The sequence below is a fragment of the Tachypleus tridentatus genome, chromosome 4 (assembly GCF_004210375.1).
Source record: "Tachypleus tridentatus isolate NWPU-2018 chromosome 4, ASM421037v1, whole genome shotgun sequence".
Lineage (NCBI taxonomy): Eukaryota > Metazoa > Arthropoda > Merostomata > Xiphosura > Limulidae > Tachypleus > Tachypleus tridentatus.
The window spans coordinates 52,927,474-52,949,222 of NC_134828.1; the positions used below are offsets into that span (position 1 = coordinate 52,927,474).

The 21,749-nt window shown below is 34.3% G+C and overlaps 1 protein-coding gene and 1 long non-coding RNA gene across 2 annotated transcripts in view; one reads left to right on the forward strand and one right to left on the reverse strand.

Moving 5' to 3' along the window:
- Positions 1-76: 76 nt before the first annotated feature.
- Positions 77-21,749, reverse strand: part of LOC143249145 (uncharacterized) — a 66,630-nt gene continuing 44,957 nt past the window's right edge. The window contains exons 8-9 of the transcript XR_013027586.1: positions 20,864-21,179; positions 77-1,057 (exon numbers count right to left, since the gene is read on the reverse strand). The gene's annotated coding sequence lies outside the window, so the exon portion shown is untranslated. The remainder of the gene's footprint in view (positions 1,058-20,863; positions 21,180-21,749) is intronic.
- LOC143249146 (uncharacterized) lies at positions 946-6,415 on the forward strand. Its single transcript, XR_013027596.1, has 2 exons — positions 946-1,064; positions 2,641-6,415. It is a non-coding gene; the product is annotated as an uncharacterized LOC143249146 (long non-coding RNA).

Consider the following 21,749-nt stretch of genomic DNA (forward strand, 5'->3'; position numbering starts at 1 on the left):
TTGAATAAGTTATTAGATTAATTCATAATCCTTTCTATTCTGCTCCCTAGAATCAATGTGGCATTCAGACATTGAATAACATCAAAAGAAAGTTCACAGAAGAATAATGTAACAAGAAATTGAAGAGGGAAAACTGTTTAAAAATATATACTACATCTCACGCGCTTATGCTAAGAGCATAATATATATAAATAAAAATGAAAAAAGAACATATAGTAAATACGCATACTATATCACAGAGTAGTTTTTTTATTAAAATTTTAAGCATGATCAACCTTGTAATCGAGCAATACTTATTAGAAAAATACGACGTAGTAAGTAAAAAGCTGTATACTATATGCATCTCGTAATTAGGACGTATTGCAACGATAATATAATATCATGAAATGTAAAACTGGTGCAATTGTAAACAAATGTAATTGGTTGAATGCAGTTAACAACCGTGAACATAAATGTATAGAAAGAAGTTACTTGTAGTAACTGTTACAATATGGTTTTTCAACTTTCTAATATAGATAATGTTTTATCTAGATGATATGCTTCTCTTCAGTAATATTTGTGCTGTTGATCCTTCCCTTTAAAGACATCTTTCCTACATTCAGATATATCTTATGAAACATCATATCGTTGTGTTGCCCTTTTTTACTTGAAAAAGTTTACTTGAATTTCATGACGAGGGCTCTACTTTGAGGCAATAACGTTTGAAGGCGAGTTGAACGGGTAATAAATTTTTTGTAGTAACCCATTCAACCTGTCGTGAAACTTTGAAAGGTGTCCCTGGTAAATTACACAACATAATTGCAAAAACTCTTCAATTTATTGTGAAATAAATGGACATTTTAGAATATTCTAGAATAACAAGATTTCCAGCTATGATAAGTCACCTGAATATCTTTTAGGCACCAGTATTTGAAGTGATAAGTTAAACACCATTAAACAGGTCGTCTGGCAGTGAAGGTACTTCAACTCGTGTAAAGTCGAGTAAGGAATATGACGAACCTTTTACTGTTGACCTTCTGTTACATCTTCGTATTATTGCCTCCATGTTTTGCAACTGCTAGAAGGTATGAAATTTTCAACAATATTATAAAGTTAACTTTTTAACTATAACATACTTGTCTCATTTCTAACATTAAACAATGAATTTTAACAGTTATTCGTTTCATAAAAACACTAAAAATTCGCTATAGTAAAAGCAGCTTTAATGGCGCATATAGAAAGACTATATTTCTTTTACAAATATACGAGGTAATACTACATGAGAGTCAAAAATAGCGTGCAGAAATTTCGAAAAACATACAATACTTTATAGCATTTTAAAATTGTAATAACCATTACATTAAAGGTTTTGAAATATATATATATATACATATATAGAATAGCCAAAATTTCTTTCCGCCGTTCTCTTCATCTCGTGAACACTTAATCAGAGAAGATATATGATCACTGTATATAATGTTTGTTTCAAATGCACAATTACAGGAAAATTATTTTTTCTATTCCCAAAATTTCAATTCGATATCAGTCAGTCTGAAAAAACAAACAATTTAAGAGCAAAAAGATTTCTTTCTATGGAAAATTTCACGATAAAAAATCGGGTCTTCGGCCTTCGAGTGATTTATAAAGAAATGGATATTGTTGTTCTCTTTATATATACACGCGCGTATATATTTTAATGTCGATTAAACTGATTAGTACTGAATTTAATATCTCCCCTTTGATACTTGTAGAAATAACTGTCGAAAAGCATTCACTTCCATAGTTGTCTTTCACAAGCTCACTATAATGACAAACAATAGTCGCATCTTTATTTAAATATAATAAATAACGCATACTATATCACACAGTAGTGTTTTATTTTGAAATTTTAAACACTGTCATATCACCGAGTACGCTCTTATATTTAAAATTACTGTTTATTCGAAAAATACGACGCAGTAAGTAAAAGCTATATAATATATATATATGTCTCGCAACTGGGAACGTATGGTAACTGTAGTATAATATCATAATTTAAAATAAAATGTTTGTAACTATTGGCAAACATAATCGGTTGTATGTAGTAACAACCGTGGAAGTAAATACATAGAAATAATGTTTTTGAACTTCCTAATTTCATAGATGATTTTTTGTTAAGTAAACTTTTCTCTGGACGATAGGCTTTTCTTCAGTGAGATCTGTGGTGTTTGCTTTCCTGCTTTAAAAATATTCTTCCTACTTTAACCTAGTTCTTATTAACATCATATGCTTCGGTTTGCCTTCGTTACATAAAAAAACGGTTGTTTGAAGTTGATGACGAAGAACCCACTTTGAGGTTATAACGTTTGAAAGCAGCATGGTTGAGTAACGAAAAAAACTACTATTACAAGGTTTTGTTGAATTTATATTCATTTATTACTTCTTTAAATTTGTAATAATAACGTATTCTTGATTACCCATTTAAACCGTCATTAAGATTTTAAATGTATTCCTGGTGTATTAGAATACGTGATGGCAAAAATTCTTTAATTTATTGTGTAACACCTGTATAAATAGCGCCAAGTCTTCAACAACAGGATCTAAAAGTTAAGGTTTTTGTTTGTTTGATCATATTAGTTTATGAGAGTTTAGTCTTAGAACACGAAATTTCATTTCTGAAAGCTGTGCAATCACTTGGAAATCTGGTCTCATGAATAACCTCTAAGCACCAGTGTTTGAAAGAAGAAATAAAACACCATTAAACAGTTCGTCAGACAGTGAAAGTACTTCAACTCGCATCCAACGTATAATAAAAACAGTGACGAACCTTTTGCTGTTGACTTTCTGGTACATCTCTAATTTTTTGCCTGCATGTTTTGCCGTTACGAAAAGGTATGAAATCTTCATCAACAATATTATAAAGTTTCACTTTTATCTACAACTGACTTATTAGCGTATTTCTAACATTAAACTGTGAATTTTAGCAGATATTCATTCAACAAAAACAGGATACCAAACTCGCTACAGTAAAAGCAGCTTTAATATTGTTTTTAGACGACTATATTTGTACACGAAAATGTGTTAATACTGAGGGAATAATTTATTTATTACGATGCTTTATAGATATATAGACTGCTGGCCAAAATCTTAAGGCCAATAAACATAAAGAAAAACTATACATTTCATTTTGCGTTGTTAGACTCAACCACTTATTTGAGTAGAGCTTCGAAAAATAAAAATAAAAAACTTCTTTAGCATTTAATAGGGAAAACGTGAACACTACGAAAGTAGCTTAAATACTTTGGCATGGTCGATATAAGCGTTTGCAGAAGGGTGGCTGGAATGTTATTCCAAGTGGTGAAGATAGCTTCACTAAGATCATGCGCTGTTTGGAATTGACGTCCAATAGACTTCCATTGCCATTCACCCCCAAACATTCAGTTTGGGTGAACAAGCTGGATGCTCCAAAAGAATCATGTTCTTCGCCATGAAAACGCCCTTGTCTTGCGGGCATAGTGGATTGCAACGTTGTCTTGCTGAAAGATCCAGTCATTTCCACACAAGCGAGAGCCTTCAGTCAATAAAGATGCTCTCTCCAACATGACAATGTAGCCAGCTGATATTTGACGTCCCTGTATAACCTGAAACTCCATTGTTTTATGGAAAGAGAAAGCACCCCAGATCATGATGGAACCTCCTCCACTGTGTCGTGTAGAAAATGTCTCCGGTGGGATATTCTTATCGTGCCATTAACGTTGGAAGCCATCTGGACCATCCAGGTTAATTTATTTCTCATCAGAGAACAAAACCTTCCTCTACTTTTCTACGTCCCATGTTTGATGCTTTTCAGCAAAGTTTAACCGAGCTGTTTAGTGGTGTGGAAGGAGGTGTGGCCTTTGAAGACGTTTACGGTTTTTAAAGTCTTTCTCTCGTATATGCCGTCTTATTGTTCTTGAGTTGCATTCTGCATCCATAAGGTCCTTAATCTGGTTCGACGACGGGCTGGTGTCTTGCCGGACAACCCGTCAAATCCTCTTGCTCAATGCCGGCGAAATTTTCTTGGGCCGACCTCTTGAAATTTTCGTTCTGTATCCCTCAGGGTCTTTTAAGAAAGTTGCAACAGCAGTTTTACTACGCCCAATCTCACCAGCGAAGGCACATTGAGAGAGACCTTGCTTTTGCAGCTCAACAATTCTACCACTTTCAAACTCTGTCAACTTTTTAGCCTTTCCCATGTTTTTATCCAATGTAACACAGTAGATGTCAGTGAGAGATGTTGACAACGCTAATGCTTGAACACAAATGACAGAATTTCGTTACGTGTTTACCGATTAACGCTTCGTTTCAGTGTGGTCTTAAACTTTTGACAAGCTAGTATTTAGGCTAATTTAATAGTGTTCACATTTTCCCTATTAAATGCTAAAAAAGTTTATTTTTATTTTCCATTTTCTTATTTTCATCTTTCGAAGCTCTACTCAAATACGTGGTTGAGTCTAACAACGCAAAATGCATATTTTTTCTTCATGTTCATTGGCCTTAAGATTTTGGCCAGTAGTGTATGTAAGTAAAGAACAGCATACAGAATTTTCTCAATATATAAAACATTTTATAGGATTTGAAAATTGTTCACACAGTGGTATAACCATTAAATTAGAGGTTCAGCTAAAAGTATTTATCCATAATAACAAAATTTCTGTCTGCCATGCTCTGTTTTTCCTGAATGATTAAACGTTATACCATTTCTTGCCAATAATAAACAACTTGTAATGCGTATATCTCTTTATGAATTATTTTAAAACAGTAAGATTGAATAATGGTTAATATATACCCAAACTGATTAGAAACAGCTTTTCGAATAGGTTCGACGACAAGGAGAGGCAGTAGGTTATATTTATCATCACTCTTAATTAAGAACAGGTAATTCAATATAATGCGTCATTTTTTAAAAATATTTTTGCTTATTTAGTAAAAGTAATATTGTCTAATAAAAAATGTAATAAAACTCTTGGCCGATACAAACTTAAATTTTCAACAGGTTCCACTGATGTGAAATAACCATTATTTACGTTTACCGAGCAATTAATATCAAACAAATCTCGCAAATTCTCCTAGCCAACCCTAGCGTCTTCTCTGAAGAATATCTAAATTAAACATTACTTTCATATCAGAAACCATATGCAAAATATATAAACATGGTAAATATTCGTCCCTGTATACTTTCAACTAAAATCCGTGTATTAGTACACGCAACAATGTGAAAATAAGGTTCCGTTACCTGTTGTTTAAAATTATTATACCAGAAGGAACTTGGTTGTTTCTTTAGTCTCATTCTCTAACTATATATGCGAATTAAAATTGGAAATGTTGGTTTTCAACAAAATAAATTCTTCGTATCTGATATGAATCTGAGTAATATGTAGACACACTACTGAAATTACGCAAGTCAAATATTCACGCTTCTTAGCCGTAGGGAATGTTTTGTCCAACTTGAATAATATTTTAACAAGTATAGTTTGTGATCTCGTGATGATATGTATATGCCTGGGTATCTAGCTTAATAATGAAGAATCCTAAATACAGACAGGAAATTTGGCTACCATTCAGTTACCAGTGATTTTCATCAGTGGATAAAAGGGCCAATTCGGTGCTTATGTTTGACTGAATATGTTAATTCCTTTAAAGTAGATATTCTCAAAGGCCTTTGAAGTTTGTTTTCAACGGCTTTTTTTCGTATTTTTGTGTGTGTATGTTTAATAAACGTGAAAAGAATATACAGTTGATTACCTTTATACCTGATCTTTTAACAATAAGTAAAATATAAGCTGATCTTACTTGTAATTTGTAATGTTTGTACATTATAAACCTAAATTTAATTATTTCATGCAGTAAATTTTGCAATAATAAGAGCATCTACTGTTTCTGTTGAAATAAAGACTAGAGACGAGAAATATACATACTATTCAGAAAAACAAGGACACGCTACGAAAACGCGTGAGCAAAGCTTGTTATTCTTCTCTGAAGTGCTTGCACAACAACAAATTCTACAAACAAATCGTGTGTTACATTTAAAACATATTTTATTTCCAAGTTTGTTAAATTTTCTAAAACTTTTCACCCATAAACCTCTTCTGACTACTGAACATTAAGTTCATTAAAGATAAGGGGCCTGGCATGGCCTAGCGCGTTAAGGCGTGCGCTTCGTAATTTGAGGATCGCGGGTTCGCGCCCGAGTCGCGCCAAAACATGCTCGCCCTTTCAGTCGTGGGGGCGTTATAATGTGACGATCAATCCCACTATTCATTGGTAAAAGAGCAGCCCAAGAGTTGGCGGTGGGTGGTGATGACTAGCTGCCTTCCCTCTAGTCTTACACTGCTAAATTAGGGACGGCTAGCACAGATAGCCCTCGAGTTGCTTTGTGCGAAATTCCAAAAAAAAAAAAAAAACATTAAAGATAAAATATGATTTGGTGTGAACTAGTGAATGAATGCGATACATAAGTAAACAATTAAAAATGATACTAGAACAAAACGAAATAAAGATATTTTCATTTACTAAATTATGCAATTATTTACATGTTACAGCGTTATTTAAAGTCCACAATGTTTGTTGTTTGAAATTTTTCAACTAACATTAATTAAAGTGTATATAACATACAGCCTGATATTAACACGAAGGTGAGATAAGCAAATACCTATGGTAGCAAAACGAAGTCTATTTACCCTAGGGCCTAGGCTTTCTTGATTTAGAAGAGATACACAAGAATGAAGTTTTTAGCTTATAACTTCTCAAATTTAAATAACCTTTAGGAGGCCAATACTGACCTGGAATTACTGATTAAAGAAGCCCTCCACATCAAACAACTTTCACCAAACCAATAATTAGCATGTAGTCTTCTTTGTAATTGCACACTTTTTAATATATACGTATTTTTGTTGTTACTACTTTATTTACGACGTGTTTTAGTTTTGATTACATTATTCTTATTTCATTAATGTGTTTTAGTTATTTTCTTAAGAATAACCTGATTATTTTATTTTGCTTTAGATATTTAAGATATAATCTCTAGGTTTCCAAACACTTATCTGTGTTCCTTCTATTGTGAATAAACAATGTTGTTCATCTTAAATATTGTTATTCTTTTTGTTGTGAAACTTCGTTTTTTCCTTCAAACACATCCATTACATTTCTGCTTCTTATAAAAACAATAGCCGTACTAATGTCTTTATCATTGTTTAAATTCTTGTTTTCCTTAACCTATGATAGACATAACTCACTTTAATATAGTATATCATTTTGAATTAATTAAAAATAATTTCGTATATCAAATGGTATTCAAATCTCACTTTAAAGAGAAGTTATCAAGACATTAGCAGAATCTTAGAATTCTACGTTTTATTTTTAAGCCACGAATAGCTCTGAGTTTTTCAAGTACAAACTTTTAGCTCATAGCTACATCATTCCTTCATCGAGTTGAGATCTAATTACGGTTTTGAATTCAGGAGGTAAAATTATTTACATTGACGTTTTTTATCATGCTCACAATCTTATGGATTAATTTAATATGATCCTACCTAAAAGAATTTCAACCTGAGATTCTGGTGATAGAGATCCTGATGAGTAAAAAAAAAAAAAAATGAATGGGGTGTGCGCTTGCCCTACGCTTGTTTTTGCTAACGCATAAAAGTATATCTAATAAAAATGAAAGAAAAAATGTTTCAGAGATTAATTTACACTAATCCTGCCTGAAAGAATTTTAAATGTGGCGGCTATTGAGGATTCCATCTTATTTATTTAAGACTGTATGCGCCCTAAGCTCTTAAGTCAACGGTTATAACCTTATAACTGTGGTAAACAATTCACCTCAACCTTTAAAAAAATATATTAATATATTTTATATACGAGCTACAGTAAAGGAAAATTTTCCGTTGAGATAGTGTCTATTGTTGTGTTTTGTTTTGAACCGCTACATATTACCTCAAAAAATCCAAAGGAGGAAATAACAACAATTTCACTATTTTTAAACTGCTTAGACCTTTTAATCAAAAAATGATGGAAGTGTTTAGTTCTGTCCATAATCACGAGAACATTTTCATATTAAACATTTGGAAAAGATGTGGGAATACCTCATATTTCACTAAACTTTTATTCTTATGTGTTATCCACCCTCTAATTTTGAGTCAGTACCTCATAACTCTTTTTAGGTTCAGTATCACTTATACTGTGGAGTGATTTGTCACGTATAGTAATAGTTAACGACTTCTCTCTGAGTATGAGAAAAGCATATTGGTGACAAGTGCTCGTATTGACTTTATTGTTTCTGTACCTATACATATATATTTCATCCTTCATTGAAATAAATAATAGTGTGGCTGAACTTTCTTTTTTTTATCAATGTACGTTATAACTGCTGTAATCGGTGTATCAAACCAGACTTCATTATATGTCAGGGTTACAGCCATCCAATCCACAATGTCCGAATTTCACACTTAAAATGGAGTAAAGTGATTTTCTACTTCATCTCATCAGCTTTTTCACTTCATTTCTCATACAACAATTTTCTCAGAAATAGGTGCTCAAATTTGCTGTGTATTCCAACTACTTTAATTTCATGAATCCTGAGATTAAATAATTGTGCACTTATGCTTTTGTATACAACATAAAGACCATAAGTGTTTGGTTAGTAAAAATTTAAAACAAAAAATAGTTACAATGTCAAACACTTTTACTGCAATACTTAAAAGGCTGGGCAGTTTATCATAAATTGTCTTCTATAGACATCTAACTAGCAACACAAGTATATATATATATATATTGCACTAAAACATTTCAAGAGAGAGAATATTTTAAATTCATACTGTGACTCTCAGTTTTATTCTATTGGAAAATCCTTTGTAGTTTATTTTGATACTATGAGAGATGTGAAAGATAGTTACAACTATCACTCTCTTTATGTATGTAAATGCTATAAAGTCTTGTAGGTAATTATGTCTCTAACTTATCAACATTTTTAGCACATGAAACAAAACAAAATCTTAACATACTAAGAAACCAAATAAATACAGCCATAAAACTATGCTCACCAGATAAAATTAACGACAAATTAGACAAAATAAAACAATACTTCATCAACTTCAATAAGTTTCCTCCACAAACCGTACAAAACATTATACGCACACACCTAGACAAAAAGCAAAATCAAATAACAAAAGTAAATATACCCCACGATTTATAAAATCACGAAACCATATACGGCTGCATATCACATATTCCCAATATCAGCATAAAAATAACCAACACTTGACAAAAACTAGTAACAAAATATGACATTGCAGTTAATACCGAATTTATTCAAAAACTAGGCACACAACTAAGATCTATATTGTGTAAAAACTACACTGACAAACACAACACCAATATTATTAATAAAATACAATGTGATAACTGCCACGACTTCTATATTGGAGAAACAAGTAGAAAAATGGAAACCAGATTCAAAGAACACAGAAAGTCACCTTCACACGTTTTTGAACACTGCAAATCAAATAAACACAACATAACCATAGAAAACACTCAGATACTAATTAAAGAAACAAACATAAATAAACGCAAAATTAAAGAAGCCTTACTCATACAACAACTCAGGCCCAAAATAAACTAATACAAAGGAACACCTTTATACCTGTATTAATAAATATATCCAGTATCTAAGCACGCCCTCTACATTCCTACATTCAATTACACAACCGCCTTCAAACATGTTGTCAGCTACCGGTCAGTAACCCTTTCTTTCTTTGTGAACCTGATGATGACCGAAGATGATCGAAACGTTGTTCCCTCCTCTATTAGTGCTTTCTCTATCCATACCAGCCGTTTTTAAATATATAATTTTCTCTACAAGTAGATTTTCTCGTCATCACTGATTTGACATACATGTTCATCTACACTAATCAATATGTACACCAACCATTTCATGCTCAAACATCAAAATGTTTAGAGAACATTTGGCAGTCTACTACTCTACTCTACTGTATAGTATGTCTTTATTAAGTAGGGCAGACTGGTTTAATCTTACAAAGTATACAGTTTATGATTTGTACAAATCAATCAGCAACAACATCAGACTGAATATGATAAGGTGAAGCACGAGTTTCTACTATATCCTGGAACCTACAGAATTTGACAAAGAGTGATGCCAGAATGTGGCCAGTAAAACGGTTTCCATAGATGGGCTTAATCCATACTGCTCCAATATTTATATTGTGTAAATTTTTGTGGAATCTTAGTTCACCAAATTCTTTTGGTAACTAGCTGCAGTATGGAACAGGTACTATACATGTATGAGGTTTAATTTAACAATAATAAAGTACTCTCTTCCATACCACAGATTGACCAAACGTTTGCCAGATACTACATGCTTCTATCCAACTTTCACTTATCTGTGAAAATCGTGCTCTGCCTTGTTGCATGGCAAAAAGCATCTAAGATAACTCCAAGGCTGCAACTGCTATTTTCGCAATTTCTATTTTGTCATATTTTGTTTCTATTCATTAGCAGAATCTTGACTAACACATGAGATTTTAAAGCAGCATTAAACCTGGGAACTGAACATTGTACGAATGAACAGATTTTCTCCTACAAGTGAGAAAGTCTCTCTGCAATTTTATGCTGTTGGATTATTTGATGTTTTATAGTGATATTGTTCTTCTACAAAATTTTGATAAAGTTTCCAAAGTTTCATAACACCCTGAGTTCTCTAAAGTTCATCAACTACTTTATTAATACTTTATTTATCCAGACTATATGCTTATGACCATTTAAATAGTAATAAAAGTGCTTAGCGAATTGTAAATAGTTTTTCTCCCTCTTAAAGTAATGGCAATCATCATAAATGAGCCGTATTGCTTGTATACACTGCAACATATTTCAAACCATTCTGTAATTTTTATAGATCCTTTCCAATTCTGCTATCACAATTAACAATATCTAGGATAAATGGGTTGTGTCTTTCATACAGAGCATTGCCCAAACCACACTTTAAATACTGAAAGGCCCGAAATGGCCAGGTGGTTAAGACGCTCGACTCGTAATCTGAGGGTCGCGGGTTCGAATCCCCGTCGCGCTTGTTTTCACGTTGCTCACTCCAAGTAAACTGACAAATTGCACGGAGCCAAGCCTTGAATACAGGACCGTAGTCTATGTATGGAATAGGCACAGCAACGATAGCACCAGAGCAGACAGACTTAGCCGCAGTGTCAACGAGCTAGTTCCCGCGAATACCAACGTAGCTTAGTATCCAAAAGAATGGGATAGAAGCAGATGTTTAAGAGAAATGGGCCGATCGGTTTTAAATATCGGCGAAAACAGGGTGAGAACCAACATAAAGCGATTCCAGAGCCAGTAGAGAAATAAGCAAGTTGGTATAAATAGTACAATTCGAGTACTGCTTATTTTCTATGTGATCAAGGGCAAGAAAAATGGTGTACGGTTCAACAGTGAGCAAAGAAACTGTAGAGAGGATTCTGTGTGCAACCACAACAAACTACGGCAAAGCCCACAGTGGTACCTGGTTTAAAACCATCCATATAAATCGAAATGGAAGGATGGTTCGATAAATGTTCAGCAAATAAAGAACGGTACTTCCAATTGGGAGTATATGCTTTTCTCAAATGACTCAAAAAAGATCACGTTTAGAGATGGTAATAAGCCACGGTGGAATGGGCTGACCAGTGGATGCAGCAATGTCATCTAAGAGCAGACCCAATTCATCCAACTGCAACTGGATGTGAAGGCCAAAAGGAACCTGAACAATGGCAGATTGTCTGTTCTAAAAAAGCTTGACCCACTAAGGAAAGAAAACACAATCCCAGGTAGACTGCTGAAGTTTTGAAACATACAGTAAAAACAGTTGCAAATGGTGGAGGTGTAGAGGAGGTTCATGAGACTCTGTGTACAAACTATGGACTAAGTAAATGTGGAAAGCCCTTGTGCAGAGCCAAAGCCTTTGATGACAAACGGAGTCCAGCATCTTCAAAGCCGAAGTACTGGCAGAGCATAGACCAAAGACTCTTAATCCAGTTTCGATCGAATGATAGCACAATATATCTTTAGCATAAATATCGATCCACTCCCGAAGAGGTGGAAGAGAAGACACGGAGGACGTTCAGTGTTCTTGTACATTTGAATAATAACTGCTTGATGTGTGGTATAAAGGTCAGCTTACGGTGAATGATAAATCCCAAAAATTCCTCTCAGGGACCACAGAGAGCACAACTTCACTAACACAGAGTTCAGGATCAGGGTTAATACCCCGTTGGCGACAAAAGTACAGGCAAAAGGTTTTAAAGGGAGAAAAGTTAAAGCCGTTTGTTGTGATCTACGTCAGTAAACGATTGAGGGCAGTCTATACCTGCCTCTCAATAAACTTCATGTTCCACAACTGACAAGAGAAGTGGAAATCGTCGATATAGAACCTGTTTGCAACAGTAAAAGGGAGTTGTCCAGCTATGGCGTTAAACTTTATACTGAAAAGGGTGACACTCACGACACAGCCCTGAGGAACTACAAGTTCCAGTAGGAAAGAACTGGAAAGTGTCGAACCCAAAAAATCTTAGAATCGCCTGCCCATTAAAAATTTAATAAAAATGAACAAATAGCCATGCAACCCATATATTGTTTGTTGTTTTTTAATTTCGCACAAAGCTACTTGAGGGCTATCTGTGCTAGCCGTCCATAATTTAGCAGTGGAAGACTAGAGGGAAGGCAGCTAGTCATCACTACCCACCGCCAACTCTTGGGCTTCTCTTTTACCAACGAATAGTGGGATTGACCGTCACATTATAACGCCCCCACGGCTGAAAGGGCGAGCATGTTTGGCGCGACCGGGATGCGAACCCGCGACCCTCAGATTACGAGTCGCACGGCAACCCATATAAGTGGAGGTCTCGCAAAATGCCATACCTCAAGATGGTATCATAAGCCTTCTCAAGGTCAAAGAATACTGACACAAGACGTTGTCGCTTGAGAAAGGCTTCTCTGATCATTGTTGCAAGTCATATCAGGTGGTTCACAGTGGAGCGCTGTCGTTGGAACTCACGCTGGGCGAGCAAGAAGAGGGGTTGTTGATTCCAGGAACCAAACAAGACGAGCATTAATCATTCTTTCTAAGGTCTTCCGAAGACAGATTGTCAAAGCAACTGGACGGTAGTTTGAATGAATATTGTGATCCTTCCCAGGCTTAGCGAAAGATAGGACAATAGCCTGGTGCCACGCACTACTTTCCTCTTTCACATCCAGTTAAAGAGAACCAGAAGAATAACAAGAGAGAGATGGCGCAAGATCTTGTAGTGTATATTATCAGGTCCGACCAACACACTGCCAGACCAATGAAAAGCCAGCTATAATAAGTGCCAGATACCTAGCAAAAGCTTTCGCCGAGAGTAGCGGCGATGCTCTGGGCATCAGCAATCTCCTGGGCATTGGAGAGCAAGATCGAAATTGGGACAGAGTTATGCTGCCCACTGACCTTTCAAATCTTGTCCAATATGACTTCGGAACTGGTGGTAGAAGAAATGCTGGTTGTGAATTTAATCGAAGATTCCTTCTGGTTTTGACGTCTTACCTGCCAACCACGTCCACGGGCCTGCTGAAGAGCAATGCAGTTTGAAAGTGTCGGATACCAATGAAAAGGATCCCAAGCCTGTTTTTAGCTTTATGTGCCATGTGGCAGGTAAGATACTGTGGGAGACGTGTCGTAGTTTTAGAAAATACATTTAGCAGATTCCTGGATAATACAGTCGATCACTGCTACCACGCAGTCCTCTATTGATGGCTTACAGACGATGGCAGGATCACGTTCCGCGAAGGCAAGTTGGCTTGATCCAGTTTCCACCAGAACATATGGGTCTGGTGACATCGACCACGGCTAGTCTCTCTCAAAATGACATAAAAATTATCACTGCTCTGCGGGTTACTGTCAACCCTCCATGAATACTGAGATAATAGTGAAGGGGAGCAGACTGAGAGATCAATAGCAGTAAAAGACTGACTAGGTGCATGAAAATAACTATAAAAACCAGTGTTGAAGAGAGAAAGTTGTAATCTAAGAGCATACACTTTGCGAAGTAACCTCTCCCATGAATATCAGCATCTCTCCAGAAGGAATTATGTACATTAAAGTCCCCCAGGGTTAAAAAGGAAAATGGCAACTGTTCAACGAGAGCATCAAGGTCTGATTGATCATAAGTCTCTTCTGGAGACAGGTAGAGAGAACAAACAGTGATAGTACGATCAAAGGGAACATGAACTGCATCCAAGGGTGTGTCGAATGGCAAAGACTTGATGGGCACATGCTGATCAACCAGCAGTGCCAACTCTCCATGCATTCGTCCATCACACAACCTGTCATTTCTGTACAAAGAAAGCTGCCAAAAGGTAACTGTATGGTGAGAATCAATCAGTGTTTTGATGTCATCCAGATTAGAATGTAAATCTCGATAGTTTTACTGTATCAAAGTGGCCATTTTTACTTATTTGTAGGCTAACTGGGTGGAGAGCCTTTCTGTTTTTTGGTAGGACTCTGTCGTTGGAAGAAGATTACAGCGAATGAGGGTGTGAACAATTGATTGTTCTGCATCTCGGAGCCAGAGACGTAGATGTACCCGAGAAAACGGCTGTACCCAGAACCAAAGAAAGTGGATCTAGGGGATCTGCCAGAAGGAATGGTAGGGACAGAGGTGGGTGTTGAAGCTGATTCATCAATTTTCTTAACCAATGGAAGGCAAAAGACTCTACACATGGTTTGAATACGATTATTTCGGAGGCACGAAAAGATCCGTCTGCACTCCCAGTGTAGCAGTGGTGGACAGTAACTTCCGAGTCTCGGATAGGAAATGTTGTGAACCATTTTCAAATGCTTTACCTCTTCTTCTTCCACCCATATACGGCACGAATGAAATAAAGATGAGTAAAAGCCACTGCAATTAACACAATAAGGGTCTTTTTCACACTCATAGGCATCGTGAGCCTTAATACTACTACAAGCATACGTCAAGGAACCACGACATGATGTCTTTGAGTGACCAAATCGCTGACGTTCGGAATAAATATGCTTGGAAATTACACGTGCATCTTCATAGATTATTTTGTCTGCTTTCGTTGTAACTCAGTGAGATAACGGTAAGGTTACAGACTGAACTCCAGTGTTTAATTCACTGCAATGTACTCAGTTTTTCTGAGTTCTAAATTAACTAATTAACGTTTTTCTGGCCTAGTACGGCCTGCTTTTTAGAGCACCCAATTAGCAATCTGCCAATGTCTGGCTCAAATCGTTGTTACAGAACATCTTTGCCATTCCACTCAGGAAGGCGTTATATTATGACTGTAAATCTCACTATCCGTTAGAAAAGGAACAGTCCAAGAGGTAACGATAGGCGGTATTCAGTAACGGATGTCAGTCTCGTATAACAATGATAAACTAGCAATGATTATTAGATAGGCCTTGAGTAACTTTACGCGAATTTCGAAATAACCCAAGGCAATTGTTTTCGTTAGATTTATGCATATCTTTTAAAGAGCTATCGGGTAAAAATTATAAACAGCTAGCGCTTTTAACCCTTGAGCAGTTTTGCGCGACTTTCCAAAAGAAAAGAAATCCAATACTCTGAGAAATTCTAAATGTTTATGTGGTTATGAATCAGATAGATGGTGTCTTATTGGAAAATTAGAAAACAATTACTCTTTCAACCACTTTGAGCCCAGTTGTACCATCCTACATCCACCAGTTATAACTTTTTAGCTATTGCTTTCACAATGAAGGCATTGTATTGAATGCTACAGCTCAACCTGCTGAATGAGCTCAAAACTTATGAAAATAAGGTGTATAACTTTAAGATGCTTCGTTGAATAATAAATGAAGTGCTCAACATATATCTTATTAAAAGAATAAGAATTAGAATGCGTGCTTTCTCTTTTGATTATCTATAGTTTCTGATAAGACATATCCATCTTTATAAGTTAAACTGGAGGATAACAAGATTAAGTTTACTCAGAACGCTTATAAGACTGAACTCATGGTTCTTTCCAAGTAGTAGCTACATCCATCCAAGTTGGTCCTTGGTGGAGTCCTTTAAAGTGTGGAAAATCTGAAAACATTACTTTTATGTTCGCAGCTCCGAAAAATGTAGAAGAAATAACGTTTAATTACCAAGTAAAGTACATCGTATGCGAATGTGTGATTCCTGAGTATTAAATCATGAACGCATGGTTAAGGATTATATCAATTATGAAAAATAATACAAAGCAATGCTTCACGGATTTTATCACTGTTTCGCCTTTTCTATTGGAGGGACGTTTCAAGCTGCTAATGCAAATGTTCTTTATAAAATTAAAACACTTACTACACACAAGCTCTCGCTAAATGGATTAATCAGATTCTTACACATAAAACCCATTTTAAAAACAACATCCATAAGGTTCAGGTTTCGAGTTTGTTCGTAATTTTTCCAAATAAATTTCAATATCTTTAATTTTTAGTAATTTGCTACTTTTACACCTTAAAGTTTAACTAAACGTTTTACTTAAATTTAAGTAATTCTATATTTGTAATTAAACTACATAAGGGACAATTTGTGCTATGTCCATCACGAGTATCGAAACCGCCATTGTTGCATCCTAAATCCGCAGACATTCCTCTGTGCCACCGAAGGTGAGCTCTTTGTAAAGGTAAATCTTTCCGAAAATAGACCGAAGGCTGCTTGTAGAAGATATATGCTTTAACCAATCTGACCATTACACAATGGTGTGTTCGTTGTCAGTTAGTCAGTGCACACTAAAATAACGTAACATAAGAGACACTTAACTTTGCAGATTATACTGTCGTGATATCAGTAAAAGGTATTGTTTGTTTTTGAAGCTCGCGCAAAGCCAATTAAAGGCTATCTGCGCTAGTCGTCCCTAATTTAGCAGTGTAAGACTAGAGGACCTCAGTAAGTCATCTCCACCCACCACCAACTCTTGGGCTACTCTTTTACCAACGAATAGTGGTATTAACTGTCACATTATAACGTCTCTGCGGCTGAAAGGGCGAGCATGTTTGGTGTAACGGGAATTCGAACCCGCGACCCTCGGATTACGAGTCGAGTGTCTTAGCCACCTAGCCTTGCCGGGTCCTCAAGAAAAGGTAAGCATACCACTAATCACGAGAAGAATTATGCACTCTGTGGATTACATTGCAGCGTAACAACTTGAAAAGCAAGAAATGAAATTATTTGTTAATGTTAAGTTTGTTTCTATTTACACTTGAGACAGAGCAAGTTGAAAAATTTAGTGCACCTCCCTTTCGAAGATTTGTCGTTACCATTAGAAGATACAATGGTTTACAATTTCAAATTCTTGCACTTCTTTCATTTAAATATTGATTTTGTGGTAAACTGGCTTATAAGTTTCAAAATAATAAATATTAGCATAACTTGTTAAAATAGTCTATTTTATCGGCTCTGTCTTGTTTTATCGCAATTTTTCCTCCAGATATTTTTGATCGAGATTGGTTGTATTCTGTTTCACTTGTCTCTTTTTGAGAAATGATGGAAAAGTTTTCTTTGTTTAGAAAGTGAAGGTAGACTTGATAATAACTGAAATTTTATTTGCTGTTTTTCTCTATGACTAATCGCACTGCACATGAAGTTCTAAATTATGATAAAATGATAACTTAGTTAATAGAAACATTGCCTTAGTATTTTGGTTTTTGGTAAACTTTCCTAAAATAAATCTATGCAGTTTATTTATAATTGTGTATGAATAATCACAAACTCCAAAGAAAATTCAAATAAAAAAATTAGACTTTTATGACAGCATGTTTCATTTGTTTTAACTGTAAAAACAACAACAAAATCTTGCGTATTTACTACCTTAGGCTAAATTAAAACATTTTGTGATAAAGGCACACTTGCTGAATGTATATTGGTTTTCTACAATTGTTCGTGAATAGCAAATAATAAATAAAGTATTAAAAAGTGACGTTATATGTGAACAACTATATACTAAAATGTACGTATACCATAAAAGATGTGTATGTAGCGCATAAAATGAAATCAGTCTCTCCCAGTGGCACAGCGGAAAGTCTGCTGATGTATATTGCTAAAAATCAGGTTTCAGTACTCGTGGTAGGCACAGTTAACCCATATTTTAGCTTTGTACTGAAACACAAAATATATGTATGTAAATTGTAATTTAGATTTGGAAATTAATTAAAACACAGTTTTAGGCTATTCTAACTCGTAATACATAACACAATGAATTGGATGCTGGTCTGAGATAAATTAAAATTAGCAATTACCCGTGGCGCAAGTGCATTAGATCCGCGTGTGACGTACTTATGACATCATATCATCATCCTGAGAAAGGAGAAAAATAAAATTCTCCGTGAGGAGAAACGGAGGCAAAACGGGAACATCGAGTTATCAAAAGTTTTTCTAGTATCATATATATAAGCAAGAGTTCCATTATAGTATAGCGTGTGACGTATTCATATCTGCACCCTGAGAATGAAGACAAATAAAATTCTCCGTGATAAAAAACCGGGGCGAAACGATAAAATCATGATCACTATTACAAATCTACTTACACACGGGATACAAATTTCGCAAAGTTAGGGGTTGCACATTGTGTAATGAAAAGTTTTTTTCCAGTATCATATAAGCAAGAGTTCCACTGTATTATGATACGTAATATCCGTTAAAACATTAGAGATAAGGAATGGAAAGTCTGCCGTGTTAAATCAGTAGTTTATAAAACCTTAGAGCGTAAACCATAGTATTTTCTGTTACAGTTCTCTCTTTGAAACAACCGTTTACTGAACTTAGTTTAGCAGGACACAATTAATCAACAACAATACAAGGCAAATAACCTTTCATCATAAGTATTTATGTTCTAAACAGATTGTGAGCAGTCGTGGCGTACAAAGAATAAGTAAAATAAGACACATCATCTCCAGTGACTTCATTTCTGAAGAAATCGTACCAGAATGGAATGAAAAGCTTATCTTTGAAGATAAACCGCAAGTTGGGAATTGAACATTACTGTTACTCCAGATGCAAACAACAATTACTCTCCTGAGATACCTATTTTATAATATTATATTCATTCTGACGGAGAAGTCGTATCTGAAAGTCAGAAATTTAAAGTTGAAACTTGTAAAAAAAAACAGGTAAAATGATCTATACTATTCTGAAGGAAGAAAATATTTGTATCTTATGTCGATTAGTTTTATAAAATACTTTAGTTAATAGCATTTCTAAATTATTTTTCTTTTACAGAATTCCTCCTGAAAAATTGTATGTTAATATTCAGAAACAATTATTAGCGTAAGGAATCAACGGTAATATTTTCATGTATTCATACAATATCATAATTTCATAGAACAATACCAGAGATACTTCTTTCTTATAATGGATTTATGAAAAGACGTTATTATGCATTGCGTATCTATTTAACTAAAAAGCATAAGAATTTTAATAAGTCTAAAACAAATTATGTTTAATTTCAGTGTCTTCCTCTTTGACTTATATGCTTGGAAAGTTTTCATGAACCAGTAACGATGCACTAATACAATACGTTACACATTTTTTATTTCTTTTTTTTTTTGGATGTCAGATTCGTAAATTTGTTTCAAACTGTAGTAATGTTTCAAGATATTAAATCTGAATAACTACACCGTTAGCCAGTTAAAATGTGTGAATGTGCCCTAGTTAACGATCCACCTGATTTCATTTCTTCTAGTAAGAAGTATGCCCAATTTAACGGTATAGTTGTATGTAAATTTTCCGTTTGTTATATAAAACAAACATTTATAGATTATTAATTTAAGTTTCTTTCTACTTCTCTTTTTCGCACATGGATTAAATTAGTTCTATTCTGAATTTGTTAACGATATTCGAATGTGAAGTCTTTATAAACCAATATACATATAAGTGGTGGTTGATAAGCAGCTACTATGTATAAGTCTGTTTGATAGCTATAGTCATTGAGACACGTTAGGGCAATAATTATTTAATATAAACTTTTTGTATTTTCAACCAAATCTAATTGATAACTTTCAAGAAGATACTTTGAATTAACAATAAATTAAAGTAGTTTTTATATTATATTTTCCTCTCCACAGAGCCCAGATAAGTTACCAATGTGTCTGAAAATCAAATACTTATTAAAGTTTCTTGTACTGGTTTTAAAAACAAGATTATTTAGAAAACCGCTCTTGATAGAACATGACATTCACATATTGATATTACATCACTTTATCTTAAAACAATTTCTGTTCGTTTTTATCTTTCTAGTTTACGCCACTAAACTATTTTTTTTTATTTTCGTTGTTTCTTAAACCTATTCTCCTGTTTATAAAAATTTTGAATCTTAGGCCTTAGACTTGTAATTAACAAGAGGAAATGAGAAGAGAACTCTGATATCATAAGATATTGAAACAGTATCAATGACATTGAGTATGTGATAAAAAAATCTCAGAATCAGACTCATCAAACTTAAGAAGGATTTACACCCAGAACCTTAAAATGTTTATACCATTCACTATCGCTGAAGTCCTCGAGTTGTATTATATCAAGTAATTTCATATTTTTGCTTGTTACAACTCTCAATATACAAAAATGACTAATAATTTGTGAATAATAACTTTTTATACGTAAGATAAAGAGAGAAACCTAATAATGGTTGGTGATATTTTTCATACTTTTTTGTGTTATTCATTACCAACATTTGTGACATTATTAAATACCCATTTATCAGATACTCTTGTAAATGGACTATTAGCAATAACTTTATTCAAAAAACAGTGTTAAATAACGTAATCACTGAAGAGTTAATTTTATCCCCTAATACGAATATTGATTTATCCACTTACATTTATTCTCTCATCGACAACCTAGTGGATGGGATACTCGACTATCAATCTGTATATATCCATAGCTAACTTCTTGGTGGTTTTACCTCCAACATTTTTCTTATAGCGATCTGTGGATCTCTGGTTCGAATTCCATCATCAAATATGCTCGACCTTTGTGTTGTAGACGCATTATGACGCTTTTGTAATACCACCTTTAGATTGTAGTAGTATAAAAGATGGCAATGGGTGGTGTCAACTGACTATCTTCCTTCTATCATTTCTAAATTAGAGACTGTTAGAGTAGATTTGTCCTCGAATAGCTTTGGGCGAAATCCTATCAACAAACATTGATTACATTCTCACTGTAACCTAGATGTTGTGACTAAATTTGTTTTCAATTGTAAAAAGTATTTTAATTTTAATACACTAAAACCTTCGGATAACGAGATCTATAAATATTAGAAACGAAATAAAGTATTTCTTATTAAAATATCATGTCCCCCCCATTGGATAAGCAGTAAGTCTATAAGATTGCAGTACTAAAAATTTGAGTTTATATTACCTGTTAGTTTGGATTCCCTGATTACGTAACCCATCGTACAAATATAAGTTTATTGCCAAGACAAACTAATAATCAATTGTGACAGCCAATGGTATAGAATACATTAAAGAACACTGAGGAAAACGTTGTAAGGTTAAAATTTAAATAAACATTATTAGTATCTTTATTATCAATAGTTACTCCTTTAAATGATAAAATTAAAAGATTTTAAACTATAATAACAAGATCGTTTTATTTCATTAATCGTACACTATTCTTCTTATTAATGAAATTAAAAAGGCATTTTATTAGTAATTTCGGGTAAATTACTACTCTGAGTAAGTAAACATAAACTTTCTATGA